The sequence below is a fragment of the Salmo trutta genome, chromosome 4, assembly GCF_901001165.1.
Source record: "Salmo trutta chromosome 4, fSalTru1.1, whole genome shotgun sequence".
Classification (NCBI taxonomy): domain Eukaryota; kingdom Metazoa; phylum Chordata; class Actinopteri; order Salmoniformes; family Salmonidae; genus Salmo; species Salmo trutta.
The window spans coordinates 50,589,869-50,608,479 of record NC_042960.1 but is presented as its reverse complement, the minus strand read 5'-3'; the positions used below and the strand labels follow the sequence as shown (position 1 = coordinate 50,608,479).

Genomic DNA, 18,611 nt, shown 5'->3' with positions numbered 1-18,611 from the left:
TTTGACACACTGAACTCTATCAGAGAAGTAGTTGGTGAATCAGGCGAGGCAATCATTTGAGAAACCAAGACTATTGAGTCTGCCGATGATGATGTGGTGATTGACAGAGTCGAAAGCCTTGGCCAGGTCAATGAATACGGCTGAACAGTATTGTTTCTTATCGATGGCGGTTAAGATATCGTTTAGGACCTTGAGCGTGGCTGAGGTGCACCCATGACCAGCTCTGAAACCAGATTGCATAGCGGCGAAGGTGCGGTGGGATTCGAAATGGTTGGTAATCTGTTTGTTGACTTGGCTTTTGATGATCTTAGAAAGGCAGGGTAGGATAGATATAGGTCTGTAGCAGTTTGGGTCAAGAGTGTCCCCCCCTTTGAAGATGGGGATGACCGCAGCTGCTTTCCAATCTTTGGGAATCTCAGACGACACGAAAGAGAGGTTGAACAGGCTAGTAATAGGGGTTGCAACAATTTCGGCAGATAATTTGAGAAAGAAAGGGTTTGTCTAGCCCGGCTGATTGGGAGGGGTCCAGATTTTGCAGCTCTTTCAAAACATCAGCTGACTGGATTTGGGAGAAGGAGAAATGGGGAAGGCTTGGGCGAGTTGCTGTGGGGGGTGCAGTGCTGTTGACCGGGGTAGGGGTAGCCAGGTGGAAAGCATGGCCAGCCGAAGAAAAATACTTATTGAAATTCTCAATTATAGGGGATTTATCGGTGGTGACAGAGTTTCCTATCCTCAGTGCAGTGGGCAGCTGGGAGGAGGTGCTCTTATTCTCCATGGACTTTACATTGTCCCAGAACTTTTTTGAGTTTGTGTTGCAGGAAGCAAATTTCTGCTTGAAAAAGCTAGCCTTGGCTTTTCTAACTGCCTGTGTATATTGGTTTCTAACTTCCCTGAAAAGTTGCATATCACGGGGGCTGTTCGATGCTAATGCAGTACGCCACAGGGTGTTTTTGTGCTGGTCAAGGGAAGTCAAGTCTGGAGTGAACCAAGGGCTATATCTGTTCTTAGTTTAAAAAAATTTGAAAGGGGCATGCTTATTTAAGATGGTGAGGAGAGCACTTTTAAAGAACAACCAGGCATCCTGAGTCGTGTTGTACAAAAACTGGCGATAGCTTTTCAAGCTAAAGGATAGCTGAACTGGCTAACCTCTGGCTAGCTTCTGTTGTGGATTTCAGATTTGAGGTGAATAATAGTTTTTTTTTAAAACAATTGGTGAGGCGGGTTGCAGGAGAGTGTTTTGAAGTTGAGTTTTTAGAAGAAGAAAAAAATATATACATAAAAAGATATGCGAAGAAAATATGTAAATATATATATATATATATATACACGGGACACGACAAGACGAGGACAAAGGACGTCTGAGTGCTATGCCATCTTGGATGGACAAATGTAAGAATCACATTCACCCCCTTTTTTACACTGCAAGCATATGAGTGAGTTTCAACAATGCCTCTTTTCTCCTTGGAAGTTTCAACATCCATTATCTCAGCAACAGTTTGGTCATGTCCAGATTCCATGCTACTAGCTATGAAGACGTTAGCCTGCTAACTTAAACACGCTGAAACTTTTCGATAGCTAGCTTGTTCGTTGGAAATCGTCAACTATATTTCAATGGTTTGATTAATTAGAAAATTATTCAAAATAGCTATATTGCATGGTTATATATCATTAAAAAAACTGCAGTTGCAATTAGTCTAAAACTATAAACTTTGTGAGAAAACCCTAAAATTGTTCCTCAGCTAGAAATGTAACACCCTCTCATTCCGCCATCTTGAGTGCCCCCCTAAAACTCAACAACTGATAAAGCCAGTTCTTTCCCTTCTGACTTAAACAAAAATATGGCGTGCTGAAACACAGTTAGCTATGTCCTACAACTTGTTGGCAATATGTTAGCTAACCTAGCTAAAAATCACATTTTGTAATCTCTTTGCTAAAATGTTCAGACAGTGCCAGTAGAAAGCTACTTTAGTTCAAGTTGTAAACTATCACCTGCAGACAATTTCGGGACAGTTTTATAAAACACATTGTGTTTGCAAATCTTCAGTCCTCGTTAGTATAGTGGTCAGTATCCCCGCCTGTCACGCGGGAGACCGGGGTTCAATTCCCCGACGGGGAGGAAAATATTTTAATTAACTCCATTCACCTTTGTAACTGAGATACCTGAAACGTCACCATTTTACTGGGATAGACATATTGGTTATAATGGGCAAGATAATATTGGGTATGGGAATTCATTATCGTTCTTCTGACAAAGGTAGGTAGAATAGGACCATAAATGATCATGCATGATATGCTGTCACACACACACACACACACACACACAGGCTGAAATAAATCATTCTTTCTACTATTTATTCTGACATTTCACGTTCTTAAAATAAAGTGGTGATCCTAAGTGACCTAAGACAGGGAATTTTTACTAGGATTAAATGTCAGGAATTGTGAAAAACTGAGTTTAAATGTGTTTGGCAAATGTGTATGTAAACTTCCGACTTCAACTGTATTTGGACAGTGAAGCTAACATTTTTGTCTCTATACTCCAGCATTTGGAATTTGAGTTCAAATGTTTTAAATGGGGCGACAGTACAGAATGTCACCCTTTATTTGAGTGTTTTACCTTAGAAATGAAAGCACTTTATGTATCTAGTTGTCCCCATGCCTCCCACGTGAGGAAGTCATAAGTATTTGGACAAATTCATTCATAGTGTATCAAGGTATTCAAAAATGTAGTGTTTGGTCCCATAGTCCTTGCACACAATGACTACATCAAGCTCTACAAACTCGTTGGATGCATTTTCAGTTTGTTGTTATAAAATAAACTCTGACTTTCTGTACTGTCACCTAATCAAGGGTCTTCAAAATCTAGGGTTATTTACTCGATTGAAAATCTTACAGAATGAATTATAGTGCGTGTGTACAGAGCTCTTCTACCAGCAGGAGCTTGGCACAGCTACAGGACCTGTAGTGAGCGGGTAAGGTCTGCCACAACCTGGCACACACACACACACTCTTGATCTATAAAACCTTAAAATGAGAATGTCCTGACCTTACCAAGTACATAGAGAAATATCTTTGATTTGTTTAGAAAATGAACGACGAGCTACTATATTTTTTTTTTTTTTGGCTGTGCAAAATCCAATTGTCCAATTAGAAGCATTGATCATATGATGTCATAGACAATAGGTCAAGTTGACCTACTCACCAAAATGGTCATGACTGCAGTGTTTAAAATATATGCATGGAAATTACAGTTCTTTGAATTTCTAATAAGAAAATAATTTGAAACGCAATCGATTCCTGCAGCATGCGGTTTTCAGGAACATTATCAAGAAGAGGCACATGCACCTTCACCAGAAATATGGCGTACCGTCATTTGACCCTTGGTGAGTTGCAAATAAATTACATCTATAATTGATACAGAAATTATATCTTTACTCCAAGCAAAGTCCATGTACGTTTTTGAAATGTTTGGTTTTAGAAAATGTCCATCCATCCATCCATCCGTCATTGACTTTGTGTGGACATTGCTCGTGTTCTGAGGCCTAGTGTGGCCAGGTGCATACTCACTTAGGCCTGAGATATAGCCTACGAATGGGCACATTGATTTTGACTGTGTTTTATAACAATGTAGCTACTGATGGTCTCGGATAATGGATTAGGTCAACAAGATATCAATAGATTAATACGTATTATCATTTGACCGATACATTATTTTATAACATTTGCTACTATACATACATACATGGAAAACCGTATCATAGATCTTGCTTTTTCTATGAAGAAATAAGCATTGGTGGTTCAGTGGTAGAATTCTCGCCTGCCACGCGGGAGGCCCGGGTTCGATTCCCGGCCAATGCATTGATATGTTTTGCTTCCCTCATCCACTTTATTTTCTTCATTTCCTTATCTGTTCTTCACTCTTTTTGTAGCGGAAGCATTCATATATAAATTATCCCCATAGTCTAGTAAAGGCATAAATGTAGCTGATACTAGCCTCCTTCTGGCTTCAAAAGAAAAACAAGCCTTATTCCTAAAATAAAATCCTAATTTCAGCTTCAATTTTTTTGTAAGTTGTTGAATATGCATTTTAAAAGAGAGGCCATCATCAATCAAAATTCCAAGATATTTATATGAGGTTACAACCTCAATCTCCTTGCCCTGACAGGTAGTAATAGGTGAAAGGTTCAGAGGTCTATTTCTTGCTTTAGAGCAGAGGGGGGTCTATAACAGCCAATCACAGTTATAGAAAGACCCTTTGAAACCTCAATATTCAAAGCAAGAAATTCCAACTGTTTACAAATAGTTTCAGACTTTGCCACACTTACAGGGAATTTCGTTTTTACATATATAGCCACACCCCCAATATGTTAGCTAACCTAGCTAAAAATCACATTTTGTAATCTCTTTGCTAAAATGTTCAGACTGTGCCAGTAAAAAGCTACTTTAATTGAAGTTGTAAACTGTAGCACATGCAAACAATTTCGGGCCAGTTTTATAAAACACATTGTGTTTGCAAATCTTCAGTCCTCGTTAGTATAGTGGTCAGTATCCCCGCCTGTCACGCGGGAGACCGGGGTTCAATTCCCCGACGGGGAGGAAAATATTTTAATTAACTCTTTTCACCGTTGATTTGTAACTGAGATACCTGAAACGTCACCATTTTGCTAGGATAGACATATTGGTTATCATGGGGAAGATAATATTGGGTAGGGGAATTCATTATCGTTTTTCTGACAAAGGTAGGTAGAATATGATCATAAAAGATCATGCATGATATGCTGTCAAACAGTGTATGCGTGTGTATACACACACACACACACACACACACACACACACACACACACACACACACACACACACACACACAGCAAAAAAAGAAATGCCCTTTTTCAGGACCCTTTCTTTCAAAGATAATTAGTAAAAATCCAAATAACTTCACTTGTAAATTGTTTAAACACTGTTTCCCATGCTTGTTCAACGAACCATAAACAATTAATTAACATGCACCTAGCTTTCTCATCATGCAATTGCTACCAAGATTCATTCCTTAAAATGTTCAATCCAACAAAACAAGGGATGGATAGCTACAGTTGCGCCTACCCCAAGATACTTTGTGGCCATTTAGTGTCACTGTCAAAAGCGGATTGTTGATTTTACTGGCTAGGCCAAGTTGTTTCTTCATGCCACACAATGAGACTTATGTTTTAGTCTCGATGGCAACACAATCTTTGGTCCAGTTTGCTTTGAGAAAGTGTGTATAGGTGGTCATTTTCCTGTTAATTTGATATGCAAGAAATTATATTTCTAGAATCAGCTCTGCACGTGTCGGCCGTCTGTGCCCACGTGTTTTGTGGCCTAGACCGAGGTTGTGTGCCAGCTGGAATCACCAGGCAGGCTCATATTTCGGACTAAAATAATGTATAGTTCAAATGATAATACATATTAATCTATTGATATCTTGTTGACCTAATCCATTATCTGAGACCATCAGTAGCTACACTGTTATAAAACACACAGTCAAAATCAATGTGCCCATTCGTAGGCTATATCTCAGGCCTAAGTGAGTATGCACCTGGCCACACTAGGCCTCAGAACACGAGCAATGTCCACACAAAGTCAATGACGGATGGATGGATGGACATTTTCTAAAACCAAACATTTCAAAAACGTACATGGACTTTGCTTGGAGTAAAGATATCATTCCTGTATCAATTATAGATATAATATATTTGCAACTCACCAAGGGTCAAATAATAAAAAATAAAAAAAAATTGTCCAAGACTCCAGTCACCCAAGTCATAGACTGTTCTCTCTGCTACCGCACGGCAAGTGGTCACGCTTACTGACAAGTTGTGCCTGCTTTGCGTGGTGTATTGTTGTCTCTGCATTCTTGCCCTTTGTGCTGTTGTAACATGTTTTGTGCTGCTACCATTTGTTGTCATGTTGTGTTGCTATCAAGGTGTGTTGTAATGTGTTTTTTTTTTTTTTATCCCAGCCCCGTCCCCACAGGAGTCCTTTTGCCTTTTGGTAGGCCCTCATTGTAAATAAGAATTTGCTCTTAAATGAGTTGCCTTGTTAAATAAAGGTTAAATAAATAAAAATAAAAGTGGTACTGGAGCACCAAGTCTAGGACCAAATGGCTCCTTCACAGCTTCTACCCCCAAGTCATAAGACTGCTGAACAATTAATCAAATGGCCACACAGACTATTTACATTGACACCCCCCTCCCCATCTATAAATAGTCACTTTCCCCCTACTTTCATGTACAAATGACCTCGACTAACCTGTACCCCCGCACGCTGAATCGGTACCGGTACCCCCTGTATATAGCCTCATTATTATTGTTTTATTTTGTTACTTTCTATTATTTTTTACTTTAGTTTATTTGGTAAATATTTTCTTAACTCTTTCTTGAGAGTTGGTTGGTTAAGGGCTTGTAAGTAAGCATTTCACAGTAAGGTCTACACCAAACACTTCAGATGGTGAAACCAATGGCAGACAGAGAGACAGAGCAATGAGAGAGCGAGGGGATGAAGGAACAACAGTCAACATTTCCACATAAAATAAAGGCTCTAAATGTGAACAACACACAAGTTACACAGGCTTACAGTTTTCAAACACTTTCCTCATTTCTGTATCTAGTCTCTGCCGCACTTTGCACATCTTTCCACAACTCTCAAGGTCTCTTTCCTTTTACTTATTCTCCTCAATCCATCCATCCCCGGTCAGTCGACCAATGACAACCCTTAATTCCCCTTTACCTTCTGTCCGGTGGCGACGTCAATGGCTGTGAACACTGTCCCTGAAGCCCTGTGTGGAGACGATGGTTACATATTTTTAATAACTTGGACACACACACACACATACACACACCCTCTTCTCATGCACAAATACACCCCAATTACCACCTTCAAATGAACTTACCCCGTCCAATGTTTTCATATGTTGTGTACTTCTTTTTGGGATCTCCAATGCTGACAATAGTTCCTGTGGGCAAAGATAAAGTTATACAGACAGATAAATTATCCTAACAAGAGGGTTATATTAATAACTACCAGTAAAATTGTCACGTTGCTATTGTAAGAAATGTAGTGTGTTTACTCAGTTTGTCCATGATCTCGTCGTCTGATATCTTGCCCTTCTTCTGTCTGTCTAGAGCCTTGGAGGCTGGGTCTCCATCTGCACGCGTGGCAGGAGCAGGGATGGGTTTTGAAGTAATCACAAAAAAAACAGGCCTTATTTTAGGGTATTTTTCACCCTGCCAGCTCCTATTAGTTCTATTGAGCACCGTGGCACCAACTCGCCTTCCGAACATTCTATTCCCAGCTTGTTGTTCGACGTCACAATGCCTGCTTTGTTATTGTTGGCAATGGAGACCTGCCCACGTTGTTTGTAGTTAAAATGTAAACAAAAACATTTCTCATGGAACTCAGAGGTCGTCCCATTGTTTCCTATTGGGAAATATAGGTATGTCTGTCTATTTGGCCAAATATCTCGCAATGTGTATGTAGATTTTTTTTTACATTTGATACCATTTTAAATCATGAGAATCTCCTCTAATTATGTAAGGCTGGGCAGTGTATTCCGTTGTCATCAAGCTCTAGACCAGAGATGGTCCAAAGCTGAAATTTTTTTCCTACTTCCTCGTTATGCAGACGTAGGCACACTTGGCATCATCAAGGTGTGGATGTTTACTTTCTACACAAGTTGTTATTTTTCAGTTTCGTCCTAAGAACAGATTGTAGAGGTAAAACAAAAAGGGATTCATTTTTTGGTGCCATTTAAGCTAAATGGAATTCTAAGCGTTACTCTAGTCAAAACAGGCTCTGCGAATGTTCGATTCCATTAATTTGCTATGGGCTCACGCTAGTGTTCCAGCTTAGCCAACGTTCTTTTGCCATTTTCAGCCTTGGGTGAATTTTGACTCGTTCTATTGTCCAGCCTAGTATTATATTATTTTAATTTGCAACAGTAAGTTGAGACCCTGACTGAGGGAATTGATCTGAGTGCATTCAAAGCCCACCAGTTGCCTATCTCTGCGTTATACTATGCTATTATATTCCATATTGTTATGTAGAATACAACCATAACCATGTGATCTTGCAGTCATTGATTCAGCTTTGATCTAACATGCGCAGAAGCGTCAGGGCCTTTAGCTGTCGGTAAGATGGTCCAGAAATTTGGATCCACAGCCACTCCGTCATAAAAATAGGACAGCTGACCCATGCTTAAGAGCAGTGGTTCCCAACCAGAGGTACTAGGACCCCAGGTACTATCCACCAGGGGTACTTGAGAAGACTCATGAAACCATAGGCCTATTGGTAAAATGCACGAGGGGGTACTTCAGGGGTACTCCGGGCAGAATAAAATTCAGTTGGTGGTACAGTAACCAAAAAAGGTTGGGAACCACTGTTTTAGAGCCCCTGCCAGTGCACCATCTCTATGGACTCGTGTCTCACCTTTCTCTGCTCCTGAGAAAATCTAGATGATCTTGTTACAGGGTTTCCTTTCCTCTGGAACCGAGGGCAGGGGCTTGGAGCTGTGATTGGCTGAAAGCGGGTCCTTGCTGGAGCCTGTGCTGAAGATGGTGCTGCTCATTCTAAACGGGGAGGCCGTGGGCTTGTCCTCAGGATCCCCGTTATCACACATGGCCACAGGGAGCGGGAAGGTTAGAAAGAGGTTAACAAAGGGACAGACAGGAGGAAAGAGAGCGCTAATGTGGAGAATAGAGGTGTGTGCCGAGAGATCAGGAATGGCAATCAGAATAGGAGAGCACGGAGTGATATCTGCGAGAAATAGAGACATGATCAGCTTAACCACACAAATGACAGGTGAACAAGAGCACATGCACATTGCAAAACATATTAGGTGGTATTTGCTTTTGAAGAGGCCAGTCCAGTTTTATGGTTGTAAACCTGTTCATTTTTATCTTGAGGTGAAACTGACTTTACACAGCAGAGGAGCACCTTTATCTAGACAGGAAGATTTCTGTCAGAACTCATTTTCTCTCTGGCATGTATTCAGCATTCCACTATGACTATGCAGAGATATGAACTTAGATCAGATTTCCTATATTATCATAGCACACATTGTCATTCATCCTCGAAACATAGGCATACAGTAGCAGTAAAGTTTGGACACTCATTCACTCATTCAAGGGTTTTCCTTTATTTTACTATTTTCTACATTGTAGAATAATAGTGAAGACCAAAATTATGAACACATATGGAATCATGATGTAACCAAACAAAGTGATAAACAAATCAAAATATGTTTTATATTTGAGATTCTTCAAAGTAGCCACCCTTTGCCTTGATGACAGCTTTGCATACTCTTGGCATTCTCTCAACCAGCTTCATGAGGAATGCTTTTCCAACAGTCTTGAAGGAGTTCCCACATATGCTGAGCACTTGTTGGAAAAGCAGCCAACTCATCCCATACCATCTCGATTGGGTTGAGGTCGGGTGATTGTGGAGGCCAGGTCATCTGATGCAGCACTCCATCACTTGAATGAGTAGGTGTGTACAAACTTTTGAATGGTAAATACATTTTTTTTATATATAAGTATATAAACTCAGCAAAAAAAGAAATGTCCTCACTGTCAAATGTGTTTATTTTCAGCAAACTTAACATGTGTAAATATGTTACATTTGTGGGGGTTGTGCTTACGTTAAATTTGTGGGGGTTGTGCTTACGTTCTGCTGCCTGCAACATCCTCCAGCATGACCGGTTTGGTGGGTCAGTCATGGTGTGGGGTGGCATTTCTTTGGGGGGCCGCACAGCCCTCTATGTGCTCGCCAGAGGTAGCCTGACAGCCATTAGGTACCGAGATGAGATCCTCAGACCCCTTGTGAGACCATATGCTGGTGCGGTTGGCCCTGGGTTCCTCCTAATGCAAGACAATGCTAGACCTCATGTGGCTGGAGTGTGTCAGCAGTTCCTGCAAGAGGAAGGCATTGATGCTATGGACTGGCCCGCCCGTTCCCCAGACCTAAATCCAATTGAGCACATCTGGGACATCATGTCTCGCTCCATCCACCAACGCCACGTTGCACCACAGACTGTCCAGGAGTTGGCGGATGCTTTAGTCCAGGTCTGGGAGGAGATCCCTCAGGAGACCATCCGCCACCTCATCAGGAGCATGCCCAGGCGTTGTAGGGAGGTCATACAGGCACGTGGAGGCCACACACACTACTGAGCCTCATTTTGACTTGTTTTAAGGACATTACATCAAAGTTGGATCAGCCTGTAGTGTGGTTTTCCACTTTAATTTTGAGTGTGACTCCAAATCCAGACCTCCATGGGTTGATAAATTGGATTTCCATTGATTATTTTTGTGTGATTTTGTTGTCAGCACATTCAACTATGTAAAGAAAAAAGTATTTAATAAGATTATTTATTTCATTCAGATCTAGGATGTGTTGTTTAAGTGTTCCCTTTATTTTTTTGAGCAGTATGTATATATATATATATGTATATATATATATTTTTATATGTGTATATATATATATATGTGTGTGTATGTATAAGCATTGGTGGTTCAGTGGTAGAATTCTCGCCTGCCACGCGGGAGGCCCGGGTTCGATTCCCGGCCAATGCAATAACATGTTTTGTTTTATCGGTTCTTCACTCTTTTGTAGAATGTTTACCCACTCCAATCCCCGCTTTTTAAAACATGTATCATGATTTGTCCAACTAAGGGTAGCTAGTATTGTTGATACTACTATGAAACTCGACAACTGATAAAGCCAGGTCTTTCCCTTCTGACCTAAACAAAAATATGGCGTGTTGAACTTTCCCTTCTGACCTAAACAAAAATATGGCGTGTTGAAACATAGTTAGCTATGTCTTCCCACTTGTAGGCAATATGTTAGCTAACCTAGCTAAAAATCACATTTCGCAACCTCTTTGCTAAAATTTTCAGACTGTGCTAGGAAAAAGTTACTTGAGATACAATGAAAGACTGTATCGCATGCAGACAATATTTTCAGGCCAGTTTTATAAAAAACATGGTTTAAATTATTTTAGTCCTCGTTAGTATAGTGGTCAGTATCCCCGCCTGTCACGCGGGAGACCGGGGTTCAATTCCCCGACGGGGAGGAAGATGTTTTCTTTACTCCTTTCACTGTTGATTTGTAACTGAGACCTGAAATATCATCATTTAACTGGGATAGACATTTGTGTACATTATCCTCTTAAGGATCGTACCATTTATTTACAATTTTCACCTAAAATGACATCTAACCGACTAGCTCAGGACCTGAAGCAAGGATATGCATATTATTGATATCATTTGAAAGGAAACACTTTGAAGTTTGTGGCAATGTGAAATTAATGTAGGATAATAAAACACTTCAGATCTGGTAAAAGACAAAAAAATGCATGTCTTTGTATTATCTTCTTCCCATCTTTGAAATGCAAAAGAGGCCATACTTTCAGATTGGAGTCTAGTTGTAATTTAGATGTTGGCCACCAGATGGCAGCAGTGTGTGCACATTTTCAGACTGGGCCAGTGAAGATTTACATTATTGCACAAATCTGCCAGGATTTTCCCCAAATGTGCCGCTTTGGTCAATTGATACATTTTAAAGTACATAACTATAGAGAACATACAGAAATGCCATGGTAATTACATTTACATTTAAGTCATTTAGCAGACGCTCTTATCCAGAGCGACTTACAAATTGGTGCATTCACCTTATGATATCCAGTGGAACAACCACTTTACACGCGGGGTGGCGTGAGAGAATTTGGGAAGGTTGAACACCAGACGGGCTGCGGCGTTCTGGATGAGTTGTAGGGGTTTAATGGCACAGGCAGGGAGCCCAGCCTGTGGATTGAGATTAAGAGTGAAGAGTGATAGTTGAGCACTTTTTGGAACATTATTCAATTCAAATTTGTGTCAGGAAAAAATGTGAATGTGATCAAATGTAGATTATATTCAAAATTGGGCTGGCTAGGCTGCCTATACCTTTTTAATCCAAAAGTACTACCTGGAATTAATCAATCGACATAATAGTGATGGCAGATGAGTATTTTTTTTATAAGGCCTATATAAGTTACATTGTGGTAACTGACACTTTAAGAAAATATATATTTTTTACAATGAAATCATAAACAGGAAATTATGTCACTTTCTTGGCGGAAAAACAACTGTGATGAATTTGGAAGTATCTAGATTTCATACTATTACATTTTCATCATTATATGTTGATGATTAGATGTGGGAAAGCATAACATGTCCACCCTGTTAAGCAAAAATACAAAAGACGTTAATCGAATTTCATACGAATTTCATAATTTCAAAATATATTTGTCAAACAATGCAAATTATTTTTCAAGTGGCAGCCATTATCCTAGCTTCATCACGATCACTTGGAGCATAGCTGCTCATTTTAGCTCAGAATGTCCACCCTGTTATTGTCCACCCTGTTATCCATGTACATGTAACAGGGTGGACATGCACTCAACAGAGTGGACTGTCTTGTTTTGTACGCTTTGTACAAATAATAAAACGCAGAACTACAGGATGTTTCTTAACATAACTCTTTATTAACTAGCTACAACTACATGTTCGCCTATCTCCAACCACGATCAACTGACTATGCCCTAACCGTCTGGGTGGTCTTAACCAATCACTGCACAGTAGGATACGGCGGTAAAATGCATCCAATTATAATTCAGTATGTATTCACATATGAATATTACATCCCCCTTCTTTTAAAACAAAATACAAATGTTTACATATTCTAAGCTTTTCTTTTGAATACATGCTCTGTAGTTTGAACTCAAGGTAAGTAACCATTTATATTGCATAACACACCAACTGAATCAACAGACTCTGAAACAATGATCCAACATACTGTTACTTTTAGAACAAGGGATTCTCAGCAACTCAGCTTTCACTGTAGAAATGACATCTTAACATTTCAAACAAATACAATACCAAAGCATTTCAAGTGAACTTTCAATAACAAGTTTACAGTCTGGAACTCTTTTAGGGCAGCGATCCGCCTACACCCTTTGACATTTCACAGGTCGAGGACAGCTCTGGGCTTGACCTCTCTTCCTGACCTTGTGCGATATGATGTTGAGCATGCTTCTGTGTCAGTCAACAGCTCTTGTGGTGTTACAGGTAAGTGTGGTGTATGTTGTGCTGTGTGTGTGTTTAGTCCATCACGTTCTCTTTCAGGGGAACAGTTCATCTCATCAGTGTGTTGTTCTTTTGTGTTCAGTAAGTGACGACGATTGCGGCGGTACACTGCTCCTTCTGCTGTGCGGACGTGATATGAACGTTCAGTGTCAGCTGGCTGGATGACGACTGCTGGTTTCCAGAGGCCATGCTCCTGGATTCTGACTGACTCTCCGTCGATCAGTGGTGACAGTGGTCTAGCTGACCTGTCGTAGTATCGCTTTTGTTGTTGTTGTCTCTGTGCACGTTTTCCATGCATTTCATTGTAGCTGACGACCTCAGGTTGCAGCTGCTGGTTGGTGCTGGGAAGGGTTGAGCGAAGTCTGCGGCTCATCAACAGCTGGGCTGGTGATTTGAAGTTGTCAACTGGAGTGTTGCGGTATTCAAGGAGACTGAGGTAGGGGTCTCTCTTGTCTGCTTTTGCTTTGTCCATGAGTGATTTAGCAATCTGCACAGATTTTTCAGCAAGGCCATTACTTTGAGGGTAATGTGGGCTTGTGGTGACATGTGTGAACTCCCATGCTTTTGTGAAGGATTCAAACTCATTTGATTTGTAACAGGGCCCATTGTCAGATATTAAAGTCTCTACAATGCCATGCCTGGCAAAGGCTGCTTTTAGCTTGTGTATCACAGCTGCAGATGTGGTGCTGTGAAGCTTGTCGAGTTTGAAGTATCTGCTGTAGTAGTCCACTGTTATGATGTAGTCCTCGTTGTTCCAGGTGAACAGATCGGTTGCCACGACCTGCCAGGGTCAGTCTGGGATCCAGTGAGTTAACATTGGCTCTTTGGTGTTTGAGGGGCGTCTTTCAAGACAGATGGTGCATCTACCAACAATGTCCTCTATTTGTTTGCACATTCCAGGCCAAAACATAATGTCCCGTGCTCTCTGTTTGCACTTTTCCATGCCCATGTGTCCAGCATGGATCTTTCTCAAAATCTCTTCTCTGAGACTGGTAGGAATAATTATTTTCTCTCCTTTGAAAATGATTCCGTTGATCTGTGATACTTCATCACGATGGTTCCAGAATTCTGAGACGCTCTGAGGGCATTTTCTCCTCTCCTCAGGCCATCCTGACTGTATGACTTCCCTCAGCTGTGTGAGTTGAGAGTCCTTTCCTGTTTCTGCTTGGATCTCCTTCAGTTTTGTGTCACTAACTGGTAAGTTGCTGTACACAGTGTGTACTTGCATGTCCATGCCTTCACTGAGGCTGCTGTCCTTGTAGGTAAGAAACTTCCTGGAGAGTGTGTCTGCGACAGGGATGTCTTTGCCTGGACGGTGAGTGATTGTGAAGTCGTATGCTTCAAAACGATCGTAGTATGTTTTCAGTACCTTTGATTCAGCCTCGGTAAGTGTCCATGTGTTGCAAATATCTCTCCCTTTTTCACCGATCCAGAGGAGCAGGTAGCTACATTTTTCCTCTTCTCTTTCCTTCAGAGGACCCGTGAACATTAGCTCCACATGCTGTTTGTACTTACGCCATGCATCGGGTAAGTTTGTAGACTCCCAGTCCATTCGAGGTGAAGGAACTCCATAAAAATCCATCTTTTAAGACCATTTACTCTGACACCATGTCTTGTTTTGTACGCTTTGTACAAATAATAAAACGCAGAACTACAGGATGTTTCTTAACATAACTCTTTATTAACTAGCTACAACTGCATGTTCGCCTATCTCCAACCACGATCAACTGACTATGCCCTAACCGTCTGGGTGGTCTTAACCAATCACTGCACAGTAGGATACGGCGGTAAAATGCATCCAATTATAATTCAGTATGTATTCACATATGAATATTACATGGACAAATTGATATCTTGCAGTAGTGTTGCAAAATGTGTTTTTGCCCTGTGTGTGTCCTGGCGAACAAAGTCGGACGCTAGGTTAATTATCTGTGAAAATCAGGCCCTCAACTCTACTCTAGCTAGCAGTAAATGCAGGCATCAGTAAGGAGCTCACGCAGGTGGCCAACGCCTAGGCAGGCGGGGCACAGCTAAAGACCATCTTCTACTTGTAGTTCAGCTCCACAAGAGGAGCAGTTATGCATGCCCAGCATCATGGTGATGTGCTCTCTCAGCTCAGAATGTGAATAAATAAAATATAAAATAATTTATGCAATATTGATTAAGTCAAATTAACTAATATAATAGCAACCGGAGACTGGTATTACAACAGCTACCACAATACACAGTAAAGGTAGAGAGTTACAATAATCTGGCGGGAGTTGTACAGCACCCGCCAAGCAAATTTTGTTTACCCTACCTGGACCTGGGAAGATGCGGAGCAGTCAATTTGCGTGATACGTCTAAACTAACTTTGTGAGTAGAAATAAGAGACAGTGCGGTATGACATACGGTTTTATATGAACCGTGGGGCAGGTCCCACGCTGTCATGTCACCCATCGACGTGACTTTGTTGTTATTAATCCATACTTTCAACAGTACTGAAGGTCTAAAGGGTATGAAGTAAAACTTGATACAGGTGAACTATTGTATGATACTGATTAGGCTATTTGAGCAGTAGGGTTATTTCGAGTATTTATATTTGAGACATACAGTTTCCGTAGTGTAGTGGTTATCACGTTCGCCTAACACGCGAAAGGTCCCCGGTTCGAGACCGGGCGGAAACATTTTTTTCAGAAAGTAAATGGTAGGCTAGAGTCTTGGTGGTTCCAAATGTCTTCCATTTAAGAATGATGGAGGCCACTGTGTTCTTGGGGACCTTCAATACAGCAGATTTTTTTTTGTACTCTTTCCCAGATTTGTTCCTCGACACAATCCTGTCTCGGAGCTCTACTGACAATTCCTTTGTCTTCATGGCTTGGCTTTTGCTTTGACATGCACTGTCAACTGTGGGACCTTATATAGACAGGTGTGTGCCTTTCCAAATCCTGTCCAATCAATTGAATTTACCACAGGTGGACTCCAATCAAGTTGTAGAAACATTTCAAGGATGATCAATGGAAAAAGGATGCACCTGAGCTCAATTTCGAGTCTCGTAGCAAAGGGTCTGAATACTTATGTAAATAAGTCATTTCTATTTTTTATTTTTAATACATTTGCAAAAATTTCTAAACCTGTTTTCACTTTGTCATTATGTGGTATTGTGTGTAGATTGAGAAAAATAAATAATTTAATCAATTTTAGAATTGGACAAGTAGGGCGCAATGGATTATGGTCATTGTAGTTCCCATGTTTTCGATGCTAAACTATGTAGAATATTGGCCTGTTTAAAAAAACAAAAAATAACTAATGTTAATTGCTCAGCACTTAATTGTTCAGCACCTACTTCTGTTTACCACAGAGAGCGTTTGATTCTCTGCCCTCCTCAACCGTTTATGGCTGGCAAAGTACCAGGATGTTGTCTTTTGTTTTGAATCCGAATTTAGAACTGAATTTAAACTGAATTTGAATATATCTGAGAAGTTCAATATATTAAACTTTTGTGAAATTTAAGTGATAGTTTGTAAACTTGATACACAGAAAATTAATGCTATATATATATTTAAACTCAATATATAAATATTATTACATTGAAATTACATTGCCGTTTAATTCAGTTTCAAATCATGATATCAAAGTTCAATTTATGAATTCAATGATTCAATTTGGGCATTACAAATTAAAAAAGATTTAATTCAAATACAATTTCTGTTGGCACTGAAATCACTCCATTCAAATACTACAATTGGGAAGCGAATTGTCTGATTTGTCAAAAAGTAATTTACATTTAACATGAATCCCTAGTCTACATATATAAATATTCATTATAAAGAGTAACAGATTCTTCAAATATGTGATATGCATACAGTCAAATGACGTGGTGAGATTCTTTAACTCTATTTCTAGCATTATGTTTAAGTTTCCGTAGTGTAGTGGTTATCACGTTCGCCTCACACGCGAAAGGTCCCCGGTTCGAGACCGGGCGGAAACATATTTTGTCAAACTGGACCAATGAATGAAAATTAACAACGGAGTGCCTGCGGATCCGAATTTTCTGTGACCTATTTTTCTCTGCAGTAAAGATCCCAAAGCTTCTGTGCATGTGCGGATCACGTTATTTGCATGCTCTACTTTAAGCACAGTCTCTGTTCTACTCTTAGAGAACTGGCTACTCTGGCTTGTTTTAGAAAGTTAGATCAAAGCTGAGTCAATGTCTGCAAGATCACATAATGATAGTATTCTACATAACATAACCGAATATAATAGCATATTATATTACAGTATTACGTTACTGTAAGACAAAAACACACCTACATTTTTCTCTCATGTGGCCAAAACTCAACCGTTCACACCACTAGGCAAAATACATAGTTTAGCCCACCTATCTGCTCAAAAAATATTAATATGGTGGCTAAATAGCTTTTTTTTTGGTCGCAATCCCTTCTAACGTGTCCTGCACAGCCTTTGTGCATCCATAGAGGGGAACAAAGTTCATGTTCCAGAGTTTTAGCGACCGCCTGCCCGCTAATTAGACAGGAGCAGCCTATGACGGGAGATTGACGATGGAGGTATTTTCTGAGCGAAACTGACCATGATGCACCTCTAACAACAAGACATAAAACCTCACATAATTCTGCCCCAAAACAATGACAATTTCACTCAACCAGTGACATATTTGGCTTTTTAGTTGAGCGCTGATGCTGCTCTGTGATAAACAGTGCCCACTTTGACAAAGGCAGGGGCACAAAATATGTTGATTGTCCATTCCCAGCGCGCCTCTCCAGGGTGCTGTTGGAGAGAAGCATAGCTGCGGTACTCCACCAACGTTCGGTTGAAAAAATCTTCGAACAATCGTAGACGTCTATGTTTGGTTCAGATTTTGTCCGGTCTGGACCAGCTTTGATTTGGCCCAAACATAGACGTCTATAAATGAAGTATTTTTTCAAATTTAATTCAGAACCAAACATGAGCCTGTTTTCAACATCAGGAAAATACGTATTTTTCAACGTCTGGAAAATATGCTTTTTCGACGTCCTGTAAAATATCTATTTTAAACATACGGAAAATACATATTTTCACCTTTCATTCAGAATCTAAAATGAGCCACATTGGCTTCAGAAACTTCTCCATTGGTACCGATAGCTTCTGTTTACCACAGAGCATTCATTTCATTGTATTTTTTCCCCTCTACCTTTTCTGGCTGGCAAAGTACCAGGATGTTGTCTTTTGGTTTGGAATCTAAATTTACAGAACTGAAATTGAATATGCATGCTCTCAAATAATTTGGAAAGGTTTTTAGGCTCTTTTTCTGCCCATTGATTGCAGTTTCCGTAGTGTAGTGGTTATCACGTTCGCCTCACACGCGAAAGGTCCCCGGTTCGAAACCGGGCGGAAACAAGTTTTGTCAAAATAGGACCAGTGACTGAAAATTAATAACGGAGTGGTTGCGGATCCTAATTTTCTGTGACCTATTTTTCT

The 18,611-nt window shown here is 40.3% G+C and overlaps 8 non-coding genes across 8 annotated transcripts; all 8 read left to right on the top strand.

The window, feature by feature from the left end:
* Window positions 1-2,044: 2,044 nt before the first annotated feature.
* trnad-guc (transfer RNA aspartic acid (anticodon GUC)) lies at window positions 2,045-2,116 on the top strand. The gene has a single exon. It is a non-coding gene; the product is annotated as a tRNA-Asp (tRNA).
* A 1,671-nt stretch (window positions 2,117-3,787) lies between these two features.
* trnag-gcc (transfer RNA glycine (anticodon GCC)) lies at window positions 3,788-3,858 on the top strand. Its single transcript has one exon. It is a non-coding gene; the product is annotated as a tRNA-Gly (tRNA).
* Window positions 3,859-4,524: 666 nt separating this feature from the next.
* On the top strand, window positions 4,525-4,596 carry trnad-guc (transfer RNA aspartic acid (anticodon GUC)). Its single transcript has one exon. It is a non-coding gene; the product is annotated as a tRNA-Asp (tRNA).
* Window positions 4,597-10,530: 5,934 nt separating this feature from the next.
* Window positions 10,531-10,601, top strand: trnag-gcc (transfer RNA glycine (anticodon GCC)). Its single transcript has one exon. It is a non-coding gene; the product is annotated as a tRNA-Gly (tRNA).
* A 428-nt stretch (window positions 10,602-11,029) lies between these two features.
* Window positions 11,030-11,101, top strand: trnad-guc (transfer RNA aspartic acid (anticodon GUC)). Its single transcript has one exon. It is a non-coding gene; the product is annotated as a tRNA-Asp (tRNA).
* Window positions 11,102-15,747: 4,646 nt separating this feature from the next.
* Window positions 15,748-15,820, top strand: trnav-aac (transfer RNA valine (anticodon AAC)). Its single transcript has one exon. It is a non-coding gene; the product is annotated as a tRNA-Val (tRNA).
* A 1,231-nt stretch (window positions 15,821-17,051) lies between these two features.
* On the top strand, window positions 17,052-17,124 carry trnav-cac (transfer RNA valine (anticodon CAC)). Its single transcript has one exon. It is a non-coding gene; the product is annotated as a tRNA-Val (tRNA).
* Window positions 17,125-18,457: 1,333 nt separating this feature from the next.
* On the top strand, window positions 18,458-18,530 carry trnav-cac (transfer RNA valine (anticodon CAC)). Its single transcript has one exon. It is a non-coding gene; the product is annotated as a tRNA-Val (tRNA).
* The last annotated feature ends 81 nt before the right edge of the window (window positions 18,531-18,611 follow it).